The sequence below is a fragment of the Phodopus roborovskii genome, unplaced genomic scaffold (genome assembly GCF_943737965.1).
Source record: "Phodopus roborovskii unplaced genomic scaffold, PHOROB, whole genome shotgun sequence".
NCBI classification, from domain to species: Eukaryota; Metazoa; Chordata; class Mammalia; order Rodentia; family Cricetidae; genus Phodopus; species Phodopus roborovskii.
Window position 1 is genome coordinate 363 of NW_026125287.1, and position 16,687 is coordinate 17,049.

At 39.8% G+C, this 16,687-nt stretch overlaps 1 pseudogene; it reads right to left on the reverse strand.

Annotated features, from left to right (window-relative positions):
• Positions 1-4,524: 4,524 nt before the first annotated feature.
• The window catches only part of LOC127234040 (mammalian ependymin-related protein 1-like), a 29,136-nt pseudogene continuing 16,973 nt past the window's right edge, over positions 4,525-16,687 (reverse strand).

Here is a 16,687-nt window from a genome sequence, read left to right on the forward strand (position 1 = left end):
AAGAAAGGGAGAGGAAGATGTTGGACTCGGAGATTAGCTGTCAGAATAGATGAGAGAAGAGAGAGAAAGGAGGGAGGCACAAAAGAGGAGCCAAACAGGTTTGAAAACGACTCTGAGAGAAATGTCCAGAGACATACAAGGCTGACCCTACTAACAATTTATGACAATAGTGGAAGGCTACCGTAAATGCCACTTTCCTAATAATGAGATGATGACTAACTTATCCACCATCATAGAGCCTTCATCTAGTAGCTGAGTGAAACAGAAGCAGACACCCATAGCTAGACACACACAGACTGGAATCCAGATGCGAGAAGGAGGACAAGACCAGGCTATAGAAACCCACAGAGACAGCTGACCTGAACAAGAGGAGCTAATGGGGCCCCAGACTGATAGCTGGGAAACCAGCACAGAACTGACTCAGACCTCTGAACATGGGTCTCACTTGAGAAGGCCTTGGCAGTCTTGGGGACCTCTGACAGTGGAATCAGGATGCATCCCTGGTGCACAAAGACTTTCAGAGCACATTCCCCATGGAGGATATCTCCAATCTAGAGGCGAGGAGGGCTGGTCCCTACTGCAAGTAACCCCGGAGAGATTTTGTTGATCCCTCCTGGAAGGCATCACCCTACCTGTCTGGGTGGTAGTGGGGTGATGGTGGGGGGCATTGGATGCTATGGTGTGGGAGGAGGCGCATGGAAAGGCAGGAGACAGAGAGAGAGAAGAGTGACTGGGATTGATATATAAAAAATGAAAAATATATAAAAATAAAAAAAAAAACTAAAATGATGATTATAACTAGATATGAAAAAGAGAGAGAGAAAGAAAGGAAGAAGAAAAAAGTCATCTTCTTAAAGTAGTTAGAACAGAATCCCAGCAACTTTGACTCTATAGCCTGGTGCAGAGGTATAGTGGCTCTATTGGTTAGCACTTTATCACTAGGCAGATGGAAGCACTGGGGTTAGAACACTCCCTTATTTTAGATTCCCAGCAATTTAGAAGCTGCAAAGTGACTTGTGAGGGTAGATAAACTGTTCCAGTGAATAATAAAGAATCAGAAGGCCAGGGTGTCCACCAAGTTGGCCCCAATTCTATCTGGCTCTCATTGTTGGTATAAATAATGCCACGTTTCAGAAGTGAATGGCCTATGTCTACTCCGAAGCTACACATTTCCACTGGGCCCTGTGACTCTTGGATCATTTGGAGCCATCTCTCCATTGGAGGCAAAAGAGGAAATCTTCTATCTCATCGTAAGCCAGGAAGTTTTTTCTTTATAGCCAGAGTGAGTGTTTTCCTCTAGATCTAAGCGGTGGTTTCTTTTCTTCAGTCTAGGATGGTTTCTGGAAAACAGGTCAGAGAAAAGTTAGCAGATGTGAATATCCTTCCCATGACCTGCTCACTGTCTACTCCTTTTTATTAGGTGTAGTCCTGGTTCTAGTCATATTTAATAAACCTCTTTATTTGTCAGATGGCTGTGGTGATATCTTGCCACAAATAAAACTTGTCTGAAGTTCCAGACTAGACAACCATAGGGTCTGGGAAGTCTGTAAAGACAGACAGGAAGTGGGAATGGTTGGGTGGAAACAGAGTGTGATGGTTGAGCAGAAAGAAGATAGAAGCAGGAAGAAAACAGAAACTCACTTGATGGGAGATGTCATTCTGTATGTTTCTAATACTGGTTAATAAATAAAGCACTGTTGGCCAATAGGAAAGGAAGATAGGAGGGACTAGGAGACAAGGAGGAAGAGGAAGTAGTAGGAGGGCCAGGGCCAAGATGGAGAGTCTGGAGAAAGCAGTATGCCGGCTGGCTCCCCGGTAAGAGAAATACATAGATCAGCAAAAATGGGTTAATAATTAAGGCAGAGCTAGCTGATAAGAAACAAGTAACCGGGCCAACAGAATTATATCTAATACAGAGTCTCTGTGCATTATTTGGGGCTGGCGTGGCGGCGGGACAAGACTCGGCAGCGGGCGGAAAAACTGTATAGTTACAAATGGCGCCAACCCACTTCTGACACCAGATATTGTGGTTAAATAGGATCAGGATAAACAAGTAGGCCGAATAAATGTTTATTCAGGGAGATGAACACCAGGAAATTCAGCTTAATGCTCTCCTGTCCGAGTCAGGCCAGCAAGAGAGCTTTTCCCGGCTCTCTCTCCGACCTCCTTCCACAGGTCACCTCCGCCCATGGCTTCACCCCCCAATGGGCATGGTCAGTGCCACAGAAGGACTACCTCACTACACTCACACTCACTCTCTTTTCCACTGGGAAGCTAATGAGGTAAAGGTGGCTTTGGGTTGCTCCTTCTCCTTGATCTCTCAGCATTTTCCTCTGTATATGATCTGTATAGACCGATTAGAATTCCATTTACAGAGAGCCACTAGCAAATTTCTATGGACTGCTGACTAAAGAAACCCTCCCAACATGTCACCCAGGCTTTATTGCTACAGAGATGATGAAAAGCAATCAGTCCAGTATAAAAGCTCTGTCTGTGGGGGCTCCGCTGCCAGTTTAGGTAATGGGGAAATACAGTACCCAAGCACCCTTCAGGCTTTGTATTAGTTTCTGTGAAAGGGTTTAATTACTAGAATGGGTCAAATGAAAAAGGGACACACATTGACTTTCTATGTCCATGAATAAGATAGTGTTTACTTCCTGCTTTGATTGTGGACATGGTCTGGGATGTGGCCAGAGTCTCAGGGCTGAGCAAAGATCTGTGGTTTGACTGGACAAAGGCTATTCTGTGGGTGGGAGTGGGCAAACACTGCCACAAATTCTTTGTAGACTGGAACTCTTGGAATGCAACTTTGCCATTCTTCTTGGTCCCTGGATGGCCTTCACTGCCCTTTGTGATCCCAAGAATCGGTTCAGCTGCTGCAGAAGGCAAGAACTTGATATTGGTTTATAATTATGAATGAATTGCAGATAACAAGAACAAGGTAGTTCCTCGAAAACAGACCAGAGAAAAATTAGTAAGTGTAACTACTCCTGCCAAAGCCAGAATGTCAAGAACCCAGACCTAGTGATAGCTTTATACAAGTGGTAGCTGTAAGAACTACACTCTGATGTTAGCTGGGGTTCAGACTAGCAGTGAGGACTGAGAGAGAAAAACAGATCAAGACAGGCTATGTAGCTTCCTTCTGACCCAGGCAACTGAAAACTAGACTTATGGGAAGGTGAGACTTAGCAAGCTCTGAAGACAGGATAACCAACCTAGTTTTTATTATGGGAAGAGTTTTATTCATTTATTACAGCAGAGTTTTAACTTTCTTATAATTGAGTTCATCCACAGTTATTACAGAAACAAACACATGAAAAAACAATTTTTGACATGTCATTGAATTTAAGTGTATGAATTACAATATAGATCATTTTCATCATAAAGCAAGCATAACACATTTTTCTTGAGAACTAAAAATGATACATTGCCAAATGAAACACAGACACAGACACAGAAGAATCTAGAATATTAAGTTGTGTTACTGGAAGTCTTCTTAGCAATCAGAAAACCCAACCCTGCTTAATAGATGAGGAAACTGAACACCAACAAATGTTAAGGGCACGGACTTGTGCCAGGCATGCTTGATGCTAAAGATACTAAAGTAAACAGAACATGATACCCGTACTCAGGGGCTCTTAGTCAGGATAGCAGAGGGCAGTTTCCAGTAATCAGAAATCTTCACACAGCAGAGTATTGTGAGCAAGGCATGCCGAGCAGCAAGGTGCAATGAAAGCAGGTATGGAAGCAGCTTGCAAAGGTCACATGTGACCTGAGAAGCATGAGCAGAAGTTATATTGACACAGTTGTAGTGCAATCAAGTTCCAGGGAAATCAAGGCAAGAGCTAGCCTAGTGCATTTAGTACTTAAAGGAGTAAGGGTTAAAGAGAATTCTAGTCCCGACTCAGCAGGGAGCCAAGTTCAGTGCTTATTTTAGAAGCCTTTCTGCTTGCTAAAAAATACATAAAGGTCCATCTCACTAATCAGAGCTCTAGCACAGAAAGCTGCTCACAGAAAGCAGCTCTTCAACTCACATGTCAATACTAAGGTTACCTAAGTCTCTTGCTTAAAACTTGCTTTTTTCGTTCAGAGGAATCATTACTCCCTATTATAACCTCCCACCTCTTTGCAAAATATCAACATTCATTGGGCCATGCCCCAATTTCAAGCCTGGAAGGAATCTTAAAGAGTCATTTTGCAGTAGCCAAAGGTAGGGGTGGGGTCTGTTGCCACTCTGGTGCAGATAAATGAAATCATTCTACATTTTATTATCTCCCTCAGTTCGTATTGACAATAATAAAATATTCATCCCTGCAGAGGCAAACTCCATGTACCCACTGTCACCCCTCCCTTCCTATTCCACTGCACAGACTACACACCCGCACACAGAAAGGACAGCCCTAAACAGGAATTGGAAGTGTGCGAAGTGTCCCTGGCAGCCAATTGAGGCTGCCACGAAACTGAGCAGCCAGAGTCAGATGTACAAGAAAACCCACATCAGGTGTATCCTCCTAAAAGTATCTTTATTTCCAACCAAACCAGTCTCTAATCCATTTCTGGACAGGTCACTAAGAGCCCTGTGTCGTTTCTGTCCCAGCAAGTTCACCAGGAGCAGTCCTCACTCATCTTCTCTGGCTGTGCTGTCTGGCATGTACTTGGTGGGGTGAACACAGAAGGGTCCTTAAATGCCTATCTGCACATCAAAAAAGCGTGTGGACAGGACCACGGTGTAATTCCTGATGAAGGTCTCCTGGACTGGATAACAATCCTTGGCTGTATAAACACCAATCCAAGTTTCATCTAAAGAGGGAAAAAAGTTGGCGTTTTCAGAGAGAAGTTAGGCAAAATTCCTATACTTTTTTGTGGTAAAATACAGCCAACAGAATAAAATCTTTTAACTTTGTAAGGATGCATTTTGGAGGCATTCACATTGTTTTGCAGTTATCACCACTTCCTTTGCAACTCTCCCAAACTGAAAACTCTTACTTGTCCAATGGTTTCCCGTCTTTCTCTCCTCCAAAACCTTGCTAGTGACTGTCTGATAGATTTGGGTACTTCATGCACACAGTATTTATCATTTGTGACAGGCTTATTTCCCCTTAACATAATGGCTTCAAGATGTATTCATGTCATTACATATGCCAGAGTTCATATCCCTTCCTTTCAAAGATGAAAACTATTCTCTTGTGGGGTTGTATCACATATTTATCCATTTATCTGCTGATAGTATCTGAGTTGTTTTCAACAGTTTAATGCTAGGAATGAAGCCACTATAAACAAAGGTGTACAACTAAATGTTTGAGTTCCTGTAATTATTCTTTTGAGTATATGTTCAGAGTTGGATGCTCTGGAACATATGACAATCTTACACTTAATATTTTGGTTAAATCCCACACTGCTTCTCACAGACTGAATGTCTACTCTTCGTGTTTCAAAACAACCTCAGAATTAAAAGGAATAGTTATGTATCAAAGCATATCTGTTTACATTTAGAATAATGGATCAGATCAGGACACTGTGGTTTTAGGAAGCTATAGTGGGGATGGAAATGTTGGCACCTAGTCCAGGAGTATTCTTGGAAAGAATTCCTTTTGGGTCAGAGTCTTCATGGAGATCATGAAAAGTCTACAGGTGGGGTGAGTCCATAACATCCAAAGTGACAGAGACATGCAAGTGACACTAGAAGATGAAGGTATTTCAATGACCCATTAAGAAAGCAGTTACACACAGTTGCAAAATACACACAGAGACTTGCATGAACTTTAAAATTCATCTAAGCATTTAAGTTTTCCTAAAAACTACCTTCCTTAAGGTACTTAGAAGACAGTACTCCCCAACATACACCCTGAGATTCAATGCACTAATCCTTCCCTTCCTTACAGGATCTGGCTGTCCGTCTGTCAGACCACTCCTGGACTGTAATCTGCTCCTGAGGTCCCCCAATGGAGTACTGATCTTCAAAGGTAGAATTCTGGGGAATGTCGAGGAGGGTCCCAGGGTTCTGTCAAGGAGATCTTTGCACACTGTTTGGTAGCCTGTTCAATCTGAAACATCACTCCATCCTTATAGAGCAAAATGTATTCAAATAATCTGAAATGTGGATTAAAAGAAAACAGTTAAGAACTTTTATGTTAAAATCATCATACCTTTCATCAGCATAGAGCCCAAAGGCCTTTGATATAAGTTATCATATAAATTACTTTGTAATGATTGCAAATCATTTGTTCTTTATAAACTTGATTCATACCAAATCACCCAACTGTGAAGAAAATAAAAATAAGAAGTTAAACTTGACTGTTCATGAGGTAAATTCTTATCAGTGAACAACTACAAGCTAGACCCCAAGCTTTGTCTACCAACCTGAGGAGGATGTGTGGTTTTCATAGCGGGCTTATGATGATTTGTTTAGAAGGACAAAGAAAATTTCCCTTTGGTTGGGATCCTATAGCATTAAATCAAAAAATTACAGAAATATCCCAAAAGAAAAACTCATTGGAGAAACGAAGACAAAACGCCTACACCTCACTGCCTGGCTAACCTGCACCAATGATTTGCTCTGTTGACAGAAGACACTCTGTGTTTAGCCTGAGGAGTCTAAGCAGCAAGGACAAAGGACAAAGATCTCCAGAGTAAGTGACTCATAAATCAAGTTTACCTACTTGCTCTCTATCTCCTCTAGTGATTTCAAGCGCTGAAGGTACATAGTGAAAGGGAAAGTATCCTGAGTCTAGCATCTATATCTGAGCCAGAAGTCTCCAGGTTTGCTGTGTTGTACCTCTTAAAGCTAAGCAGTCTTGGCACTTCCTAAAGCCCCTGGGCCATGGTCAGTTCAAAACTCAGGACACTGGTGCTGCTTGGGCAGAATGGGATGTGAAGCCAGTTACAGAATACTTTTCAAAAGTGAAAGGAGACTGCCAGCTATGGGCTGGGAATAGAGCTGAGTGGCAGTGCACCTGCCTGGCATCAGTTCAATCTCAGCACCACAAGGAAAATGGGTGACCAACCAATGATCTCTGCTGAATGAGCCTCAGGCTCTACAAAATATAATAATGTAGGATGCATGCTCTCTATTCAAAGTCTGCATATAAAATTATTTTTTCACAATAAAGCATTATCAATAATGATATCTATTTGGTCAAAACAGTTTTGCTAGTAGCATTATACTTTGAGTTTCTATGAGGTGGTATAGAAATATCATCATGACCTCATTTTTTATGTTCTTTCATTTCCATTTCTAATCATTTTTATTAATTTTTCTTATTTTAAATATTGATCCCAGTTTACTCTCCCTCCCATCCCCCCGATCCCCCCTCCCATCCCATTCCCCCACCCCACTGCACAGGGAGGGTGATGCCTTCCAGGGGGATCATCAAAAGTCATTTGAAGTAGGGTCTAGCCCCCTTCCTGGCCCGTCTCGAAGCTAAGGGAATATCCCTCCATAGGGAATGTGATCCCAAGGTACTTTCATGCACCAGGGATACGTCCTGGTTCCACTGTCAGAGGTCCCTTAGTCTGCCCAAGCCTTTTAATTAGACCCATGTTCAGGGGGTCTGAGTTGGAATAATACTGGTTTTCCAGCTATAATTCTGGGGGTCCATGAGCTCCCCTTTGTTCAGTCATGACCTCATTTTATATATTTATATAGATCCTGTCTATTTCCCCATATATATATCCCAGAAAAGCTGTGGACTAGCTTACAAGATTAAAACAAATAATGACTGAAAAGATAAGCATTTAATGTAGAAGTGAATGTGGAAAGAAAGTAAAATAAGCATTTATAAGATACTGTTTACAAAGGAAGATAATGTTGGGTCAGAGAGGTGGTTTTTGTGTTCCAAGTGTTTGCCATATAAGCATGAGGACCTAGGTTTGGGTCCCCAACATCCAAATAAAAATGGGCAAGACAATGGATTCCTGTAACTCCAGCACTGGGTAATATAGACAAGAGAGACATATCTCTGAAGCTCATTGGCTAGCCAGCACAGCCAAGTCAATGAGTTTCAGATTCAGTGACAGACCTGGTCTCAAAACAATGTGAAGAGTACCCAAATAAAGGTATCCAGGGGTCCACCTCTGGCCTCCACATGTATGACCACACCCACCCACATGCATACATGCATACATTTACACTGATAAATAAACACATATACAAAAACATCATGCATTTACCACACACCACACACATAAACATTGTTTTAAATGGTAATGATCTCTAGGATAGGCATATGGGGTCCACATAGAATGGTTAGCTTTTTGAAGTGTGGGGTTGGAATGCCAGTATTATCACGCAATCAGTTAAGTCTCCAACACAATAGAACCTAAACATTCATTGACTAAATTTAGAAATATCAACAACAAATTTGAGAGCACAGTCCATGACTAAACATAAAATTTATTCCCATAAGCAAATCCTAATCTATGGTGCTTTTAATGACAAGTTGGCCACACAAGAAACATTCAGCTGTGTACCTTCAGAGATATACAGATGGATTGTTTCTCCCTACTGCTAGCATCATTTTATGCTTTCCCCATGTCCACAGTGCTCAAACAGTGATAACTGTCTCCTGAAAGACTCATATTCATGTGTGTGAGGTTGCATTCTTAAAACCAATGCCATCAACCTCCAAACACACCCTAGCATCTATATTTCCCATAGAGACCTTGCTATCTTCACCAGTGCTTACTAGCCTACATGATAACACGTACCTAATATGCCATACATATTTAGACTACCCAGGATGTGTAGAATCCAGGCTGGATTCCTACTGATCAGTTTCTCTGTGTAACTAACCTGTTGTGTGACCTCATAAGCTGTGGAACAAGTAAGACTAAAGAACAACTCAGCAAAAAGAAAGAACTAACAGGAAGGCTGGTGTTCCCTTATTTTCTGGGGTGCTCAGAGACTCCCCTAGAGGATTAAGATAACCTTCCTTTGTTCTTATAAAGCTTCATTTTTGGTCTGACTATGACCAGTGTTCTATCATTCTTATAGACTTGAGGAAAATGGGGGGCCCCACGTAGAATTCATAACAACCACTATCATTAGTTAGCTTTCAGTTGCATGGTTAAGGTCTGAGTCAACCACTTGTAAGAAAGAAAGGTCACTGTAGCTCACAGGCCCAGACATTTCAGTCCAAGCAGTCAGTACACCTGCTGCTCTGGGACAACATGGTGGGAACATGTAGCATGACAACTCAAAGCTGAGAACAACAACCACTTCTACAGACTCGTGATAAGTGGGCTTCCCATGGTACATCCACCCTGAATACCCTTAGAGCATACAGTCACCTTATTACATTTCTTTTCTGGATTTCCTGGACAGCTTCCTTGGGTGTCATCGAACTTGTGCCTCTAGTTTCTGTCACTGCCACAAAGAATACTTTGTCTACAGCTTGATGAGGCTTTGGCTCAAGATGTTTGGAAAGAACACATTAGTGGTGAGGTGTGTGTTTCCAGCATTATTGTGTCAGAAAAGAAGTGATCCAGTATCTCACCATTATGTTGCTGACTTTGATCACCATACGTGATATGTGATAGCACAGATGTCTCCATGAGCAATTAGCCATCAATGGTGGATGATATTTTGTGATGCTAGGAATATATTTATTCTGTGTTGACTTTCAACTTAGTTGCCCATTATGTGTTTTTAAATTCTTTAGATGTATTTATCTTATTTATTGCTTATGTACAGCTCGTGTGTGTGTGTGTGTGTGTGTGTGTGTGTGTGTGTGTGTGTGTGTGTATAAGAGAGGGATAGGGAGAGAGATACTGAGAAAGAGCTATTAAGAGAGGGAGGTAGAGAGAGAGAGAGAGAGAGAGAGAGAGAGAGAGAGAGGGAGAGAGAGAGAGATTGTAAGTAGAGTCCATGCTCCTACAGAGATCAGAGGACAATTTTCTGGAGTTTGTTTTCTCCTCCACCAAAAAGGTTCCTGTGAGAAAAAGCAGGTGATCAGGCTTGGTGGCAAATGCATTTATCTACATCAATATCTTAGGAGACTTCACCCAGAAATTTTGGGTAAAATCATTTCCTGGATCAATTATTTCATTAGAAGTTGGTATAATAATACTAACGGCAGAATAAATGACTAGTGTGTGCAGGACAACAATACTCTCAAGGCTCTATATATTAAATGGATATCAATGTCTCCTGCTTAGTCACTGAGAATTCCTTCCAGCCAGCATCTGCTCACACTGACCCCACTGACCTTTGAATGCCTGATGACTTTCTGAGATAGCAGGTAACCCAGGCTCACCATGGGCTCTCCTGGTCAAACTTGATGGAAAGCAACATAGAAACCAGCATGGGGCAATAGGTGCCATTGCTGGCATGGCCTTTCAGCTATTAGAGCTTCTTATGTGTACAAAATCATAAATTCACATTGCTACTTACAGTTGAAATTTAATATTGTAGATTTTCATGATTGCTTTTATAATCTATCTTCTCTATTAAAATAAAATATCATGTTTCCAAAATTATTGACATAATGATGTATGTGCTCATACTATAATCAAAACTATTATAAAAATAAAAATGTGGAATATAGTGAGGATTTTTATCACAGGAATTTTGTCCTTAGACTGAGTTTTGGTGGGGGAGGCTTTAAATTAGTACTGTGCTAAAATGGCTCGGTGGTTACGCTTTCTAGATTAATAGTCCTTAGCTTCCTTTGTTTCAGTTTGTTATGAATTTAGGAACTAGATACCTTCTCTTTTGGTTTAATTTTACTATTCAAACATGATAAACGGTCATGTGTTGAAACTGAAAATGCCCCTGAGAAGCATACTGAGGGAAATCTTTCTCTTATTCCAATCTCTCCTCTTCTTTTTATCTCTTAGAATAACACTTTTCATCAGCTTCCATCTTATTTTTCTGGTTTGTTCCCACTCTTACATGAACAAAAGCACAATAACAAATAATTTTGTTCTCTGCTGTTTGGAAGATGCAATATCATCTGAAACAGAGCAGCCGGGTCAGAAGGTAAGACCATCAGTTGTTTTAAACGTTACCAGATTTCTCTCCCTTAGACTTTTTTGTACTTTTACCAGCAACACATGAGTGCCTGCTTTCTTTACAGTCCTGCCAACAGAGGACTTGTATTTGTGCCCATCTGATAAGTCAGTTAGGGAATCAGAATCCCAATGCTATTTTTTTAGACCTTAAAAAAAATTTATAATGTTCTTACAAAAGATGACAGTGTAATGCTTGAGAAAACTACAGTGCATAGTCTAGGAACTCATACCTAGATCAAGGCATCACACAACAGGAGTCAAGCTCCTCATCTTCTCAGGCTCTGCCTTTCTGATGAATGAGATGATTTTCATTCATGCAGAGAAGCTGAACAAACTTTGACCTGTCAAAGCAACATCTTGTTTTTTCTTGTGAAAAACAACCATCTGCTATCAAGTTTGGGAACCACTTTATCTCCAGTTTTCTGTTTATTAACTTGCCTTTTAAGTCTCTCTCTCTCTCTCTCTCTCTCTCTCTCTCTCTCTCTCTCTCTCTCTCTCTCTCTCTCTCTCTGTGTGTGTGTGTGTGTGTGTGTGTGTGTTGACTATAGTTTCACAATGAAAAGAACTTTTACAATTTAAGAAAGATTTCTTTTATTGCTTCTGAATTTTTCACCCCTAAAACACTATCCCTGAACTCATGTTTATAAAGGGATGACTCCATGCTCTCTGTTTTTTTATTTTATATTTAGAACTTTAAACCAAATTTCAGATTATTGTTCCACATGGTGTACTATCCAAAAACTAATTTTATTGTGTTAAAGTTGCTCCAGCAGCATTGGTGAGCACTCCATCTTTCCTTGGTGACCACCACGCACTCAGTCTCCAGCGGTGCCTGGATCTACTTCAGGACTCTTCTGTCCCAATGGATTGAATGTCTGTTCACCAGAATCACAGTGGTTTATGAAAAACAAACAGTAGGCATCAGCTATTGTTTTCTTCTTTGTAGGTATTTTACAGGATATTTGGGATCTAACACTTTTCTGAATGAAGCCAAAAATGAACTGTTCAGCTCAAATCAACCAACCCCGAGCTTCTGGCATTTCTATTTTACTGTATTTAAATGTCTAGATTGCTGTTAAAAGAATAATATCCTCACCATATAAAGTCATTCTATCCTTTCCAAATATGAATGTCCCCTTTTCACATCCAATTCCTTTTTTTCTTCTGTTGCTAAAATAAATGGAATCTTCTTTTTTCCTGTTAGTTTACAGCACATCATTACAGGTGTTTTTGTTTGTTTGTTTTTTGAGTCAGGGTTTCTCTGTGTAACAGCTCTGGCTGTATTGAAACTCACTTTGTAGACCAGGCTGGCCTCAAATTAACAGATCCACCTGCCTCTGCCTCTCCAGTGTAGGAATTAAATGTGTGTGCAACCACAGTCCAGCTAACATTATAGATTTTTGTTGTTAAATTTATACTCAGCCATCTTACTTAATTCACTTATTGCTTGAATTCAGTTTTGATTTTTATTTTCAAAGCTAATTATATCAATTTCATTGAAAACTGTATCTCTTCATTTTTCTATCCTAACTGTCATCCTCTAAGCTTTCTCTCTGGCTATACTGGCTATAAAACCAACATCATTATACATAGTAGAAGTGATAGGTGTCCTTCTTTGTCCTTAGAAAGACTACAGCCACAATATCAAAATACATGTTTCTTTTTTGTTGTTGTTGTTTTTACCATGGTAAGAAAATGTCATTATTTACTACAAAAATACTCTCTGTCAATCATGTTTATTGAATTTGATCAACTGCATTTCCATTGCACTAAGAATATTCTCATGTGCATTGTGTCTTAAATGTGTTGAAATTTCCAAAAAGAAACTATTCTTGCATCCTAATATTTTTAAAACACATCCCTTTGATAAATGGCTCTTGATTGTGCTGTAAATTTTATATACAATTGGCTGTATTTGCCAATTAGGACTTTTGATCAACAGTCATACAAGGTTCACAAGGCAAGTCATAACACTTTACTTTTTCTACCTGCCATTTCTTAATTCTCATGCTTCCCTCCAAGCATGGATGACTAAGCTGGGTGGGACTCAGCTGTTGTCTCCTGTACTCAGGGTACGACATGTTAAGATTTAACTCCCACAGTCAGAATATGCTGCAAATATATAGGTGCAGATGCCCAGGAAGCCAGGTTCAGACATAGAAAATCTCTAAAAAGAAACAGTATGTCCAAAAGTGTGTTTAGATGTTAAAAAAAGGGGAAAAAAAAACAGAGACAGATAGTCATAGAAAAGAATAGACAATATCAATATAATATAGTAAAGTTTTAAAGAGTAAAGCAGTATTTATAAAAAGCCACCTAAAGATGGGAAATAAACAGGGTGTCTTGATTCTGTACGGTACTTTGTTGACTTTGAGTTTTTTAAATGTTAATGTACAAAAAACATTAGCTGCTGAGAGACACTGGATTATGGAAACTGCCAAATTAAACAAACCTATATTTTAAAAGTATCATGGCCTCAAAATGGAAGTTGGACAACGTTTCATTTTGGAGAAGATATTATGCCTTTGTGTCCCCAGGAAACAAAAGTGATGGTAATCTTTAAAGGGAATAAAGAACAGATTTCATTGAGGGAGACCGCCTGAAAATGTGGGTTACAGAAATGAAGAAAAATAAACAAGGAAAACTATAGGACAGGTAACATATATGCTGATCTCTCTACTATGGGAATAACTCTGAAACTGGATGATACATAATGAATCTTGTGGCTACAGAGTCCTTATAGCCAGTATGGTTATACAGTCGAAATGGACTTGTAAAGTTGACAGATACCTTTCATCTGCTCCAACATAGAACAAAAAACAATAATCTTTAGCTGACTTGTGCACACTGCACATTCCATATGTGTATGCATGTGTGTGTGTGTGTGTGTGTGTTACCTTTAAATTTTTTTGTGTTTCCAGAAGAAAAAAAAAAAAAAAAAACAGACACCAACAAAGACAAGTATCCCAGATGGTTTAGCCTCAAAATTCCTCTGTTGCAGTTTCCTCAAAATTCTGCATCCAGACAACTTCAAATCTTCTGGCTGAGATGCAGATTATTCAGCAAGGACTTCAGATAAGCTCTACACTTTCCCATCACACAGATAGTAAACAAAAACAATATAGGTAGTTCTCCCAGGATTTGTCCATTATTATAATTTTCTCAGAGTCCCCCAAAGATGCTATCACTCTTAGACAACAAGTAATAGTCTAGAGAACATGACACTTGCATTCCTAAGAGGTGGGATGGGTGGTTTTTGATCATTCAGGGGTATATGGATGTTTATCATTGTTTAAGTGAATGGGTTACAAGTTATTATTGGTCATGGTCAGAAAGAAACAGCTGAACAAAGGAGATTAGACTCAGGGATTTCTTTACAGAAGGGAATAAGGGAAGATTAGTACAGAAATGATGGGTAGATTGTTGAGTCTACTTTTGAACAACTGCTAGTCTCAAATACTTTACGTTGGTATGGATTTTTGTAGCAGCTTTGAAGTTCTGGATGGAGAACAACCTTGAGGAAATGGATATAAATTAACACAAGTTTAAAGTTATTTTTGTCATAACATACTCTCTATATATAGTTTCTACTTTTGTTTAAGATATCTTTGTATATTTATACAAATTTAAGGTTTTTTTATTATATTGCATATATGTTTCTATCTTATTTAGGTATTATACCCATGCAACTCATTTAAAAATGTAATTTTCCTATTTTTGGGAATTATTATTACAAATTATATAGGATAATTAAGAAATACAGGTTAGTAATTAGTCACCTGTAACAATCAAACTTATGGTCATGTTAGGTATGTTTTTAGGGCCAAATAGAGACTTTTTAAAATTTTGCATGTTGATCCCAGTTCCCTCTCCCTCCCTCCTTCCCTCCCTCTCATTTAACCTCTCTGCCTCCTCACATGCACCCTGACCACCCTCCCTCCCATTCCCCCCACCCCAAATAGATGGTCTCCAAACACTTCAAAGACCTAGAAAATATTGCATTAAAAATGTTTAAATAACATAAGGCTTTTCATGACAGTGAGGTATGTCTGTTCCTGACAGCACCTCAAAAGAGGATGATGGAAATCGAAGGACTTTAATAACGAGTTTGCTTTTATTGTGACAAAGTCAGCCACTGGGCAAGAAACCGCCGTTGCCTTGACTGCTGGCAGTATGCTAGATAAGAAGGACACAAAGAAAGGAACTGCCAAACTTTACCAAGAAAAAGTAGGAGAATCCTTCCAAAACTCATGCTTCATAGAAATGTCTGTCAGATAATCTAGGCCCATAGGCCAAACATGAATATCCCAATGTTACAGAGGAAACTTGGATGAATGTATAGTATAGTCAGCCAGCTGTCTCTGTCATTTCTATAGTTTTGGAAGTTGTTTGTTCTGCATTTCCTGTTTACTCAGCTAATATTATATACTTCTCAGTTCTCTGATAGAGTTGAAAACAAAATAGTTATAGTTATAATTTTCCTTGTTATCAAATTAAAAAGAAAAGTTACATAAGAGAGGTAAAATTTATAAGGTTGACTAGAGGCAGGAGGGGGGGCCTGGTCCCTACTCCAAATGACTTGACAGGTTTTATTGATCCCTCCTGGAAGGTACCACCCACTGTAGGAGATAAGCCTGGGCCAGTTTCCATCTTGCTTTCTGGGGACCTGCTCAGAGCCACCTGAGGCCTAGGACCTGTGTGCAGGGGAGCCCTTCCATGTGGACCAGATTGTCCAGAGTCTGCCAGTGTCCTGGTTCTGCCTCCACTCATAGAAGGAGCCTGCCTTCCAGGGCCCTGTTCAGAGCTCCCTGAGGACTTGGGACTGTGCACAAGGTAACCCGTCCGGGCAGATCAGCCTATCCACAGTCTGCCAGTGCCGTAGTCCCAACTCTACCCACTGGATAAGGAGAGTCATAGAAGTATTGAACCTGTTTACACTCACCAGAAAAGAACCTGGGTCCCATACTTACCAGGAGAGGGAAAGAGCCCACTGGTATGCACTAGAAGAAAGGATAGGTAGACAACAGTATAAGAACTCAGTCAACAACAGAATGACTCCCCCAGAATTTAGGCAATCCACAGCAGCAAGACTTGAACATCCCAACAATGTGCAATTGCACCATTCCTGGGTCAAGCAAGAAATAAAGAAAGAAATTAAAGATTTCCTAGAACTCAATGGGAATGAAAACACAGCATATCCAAACTTATGGAACACTTTGAAAGCATTACTAAGAGGAAAGTTCATAGCACTAAGTGCCCATATGAAGAAATTGGAGAACAGTCACATTAGAGAATAGCAGCACAACTGAAAGCTCTAGAACAAAAAGAAGCAAACTCACCCTGGAGGAGTAGACTCCAGGACATAATCAAATTCAGGGATGAAATCAATAAAGTAGAAACTATGAAAACAATATAAAAATATCAATGTAACAGAGTTGGTACTTGAGAAAATCAACACGATAAACTTTCATTGAAACTAACAAAAAGGCAAAGAGATAACATGCAAATTAGCAAAATCAGAAATGAGAAGGGGGGACATAAGAATGGACACTAAAGAAATCCAGAGACTCTTCAGGTCATACTTTGAAAACCAGTATTCCACAAAATTCAAAAATTCAATGGAAATGGACAATGTTTTAGGTAGATATCACTTACCAAAATTACATAGAACAGATAA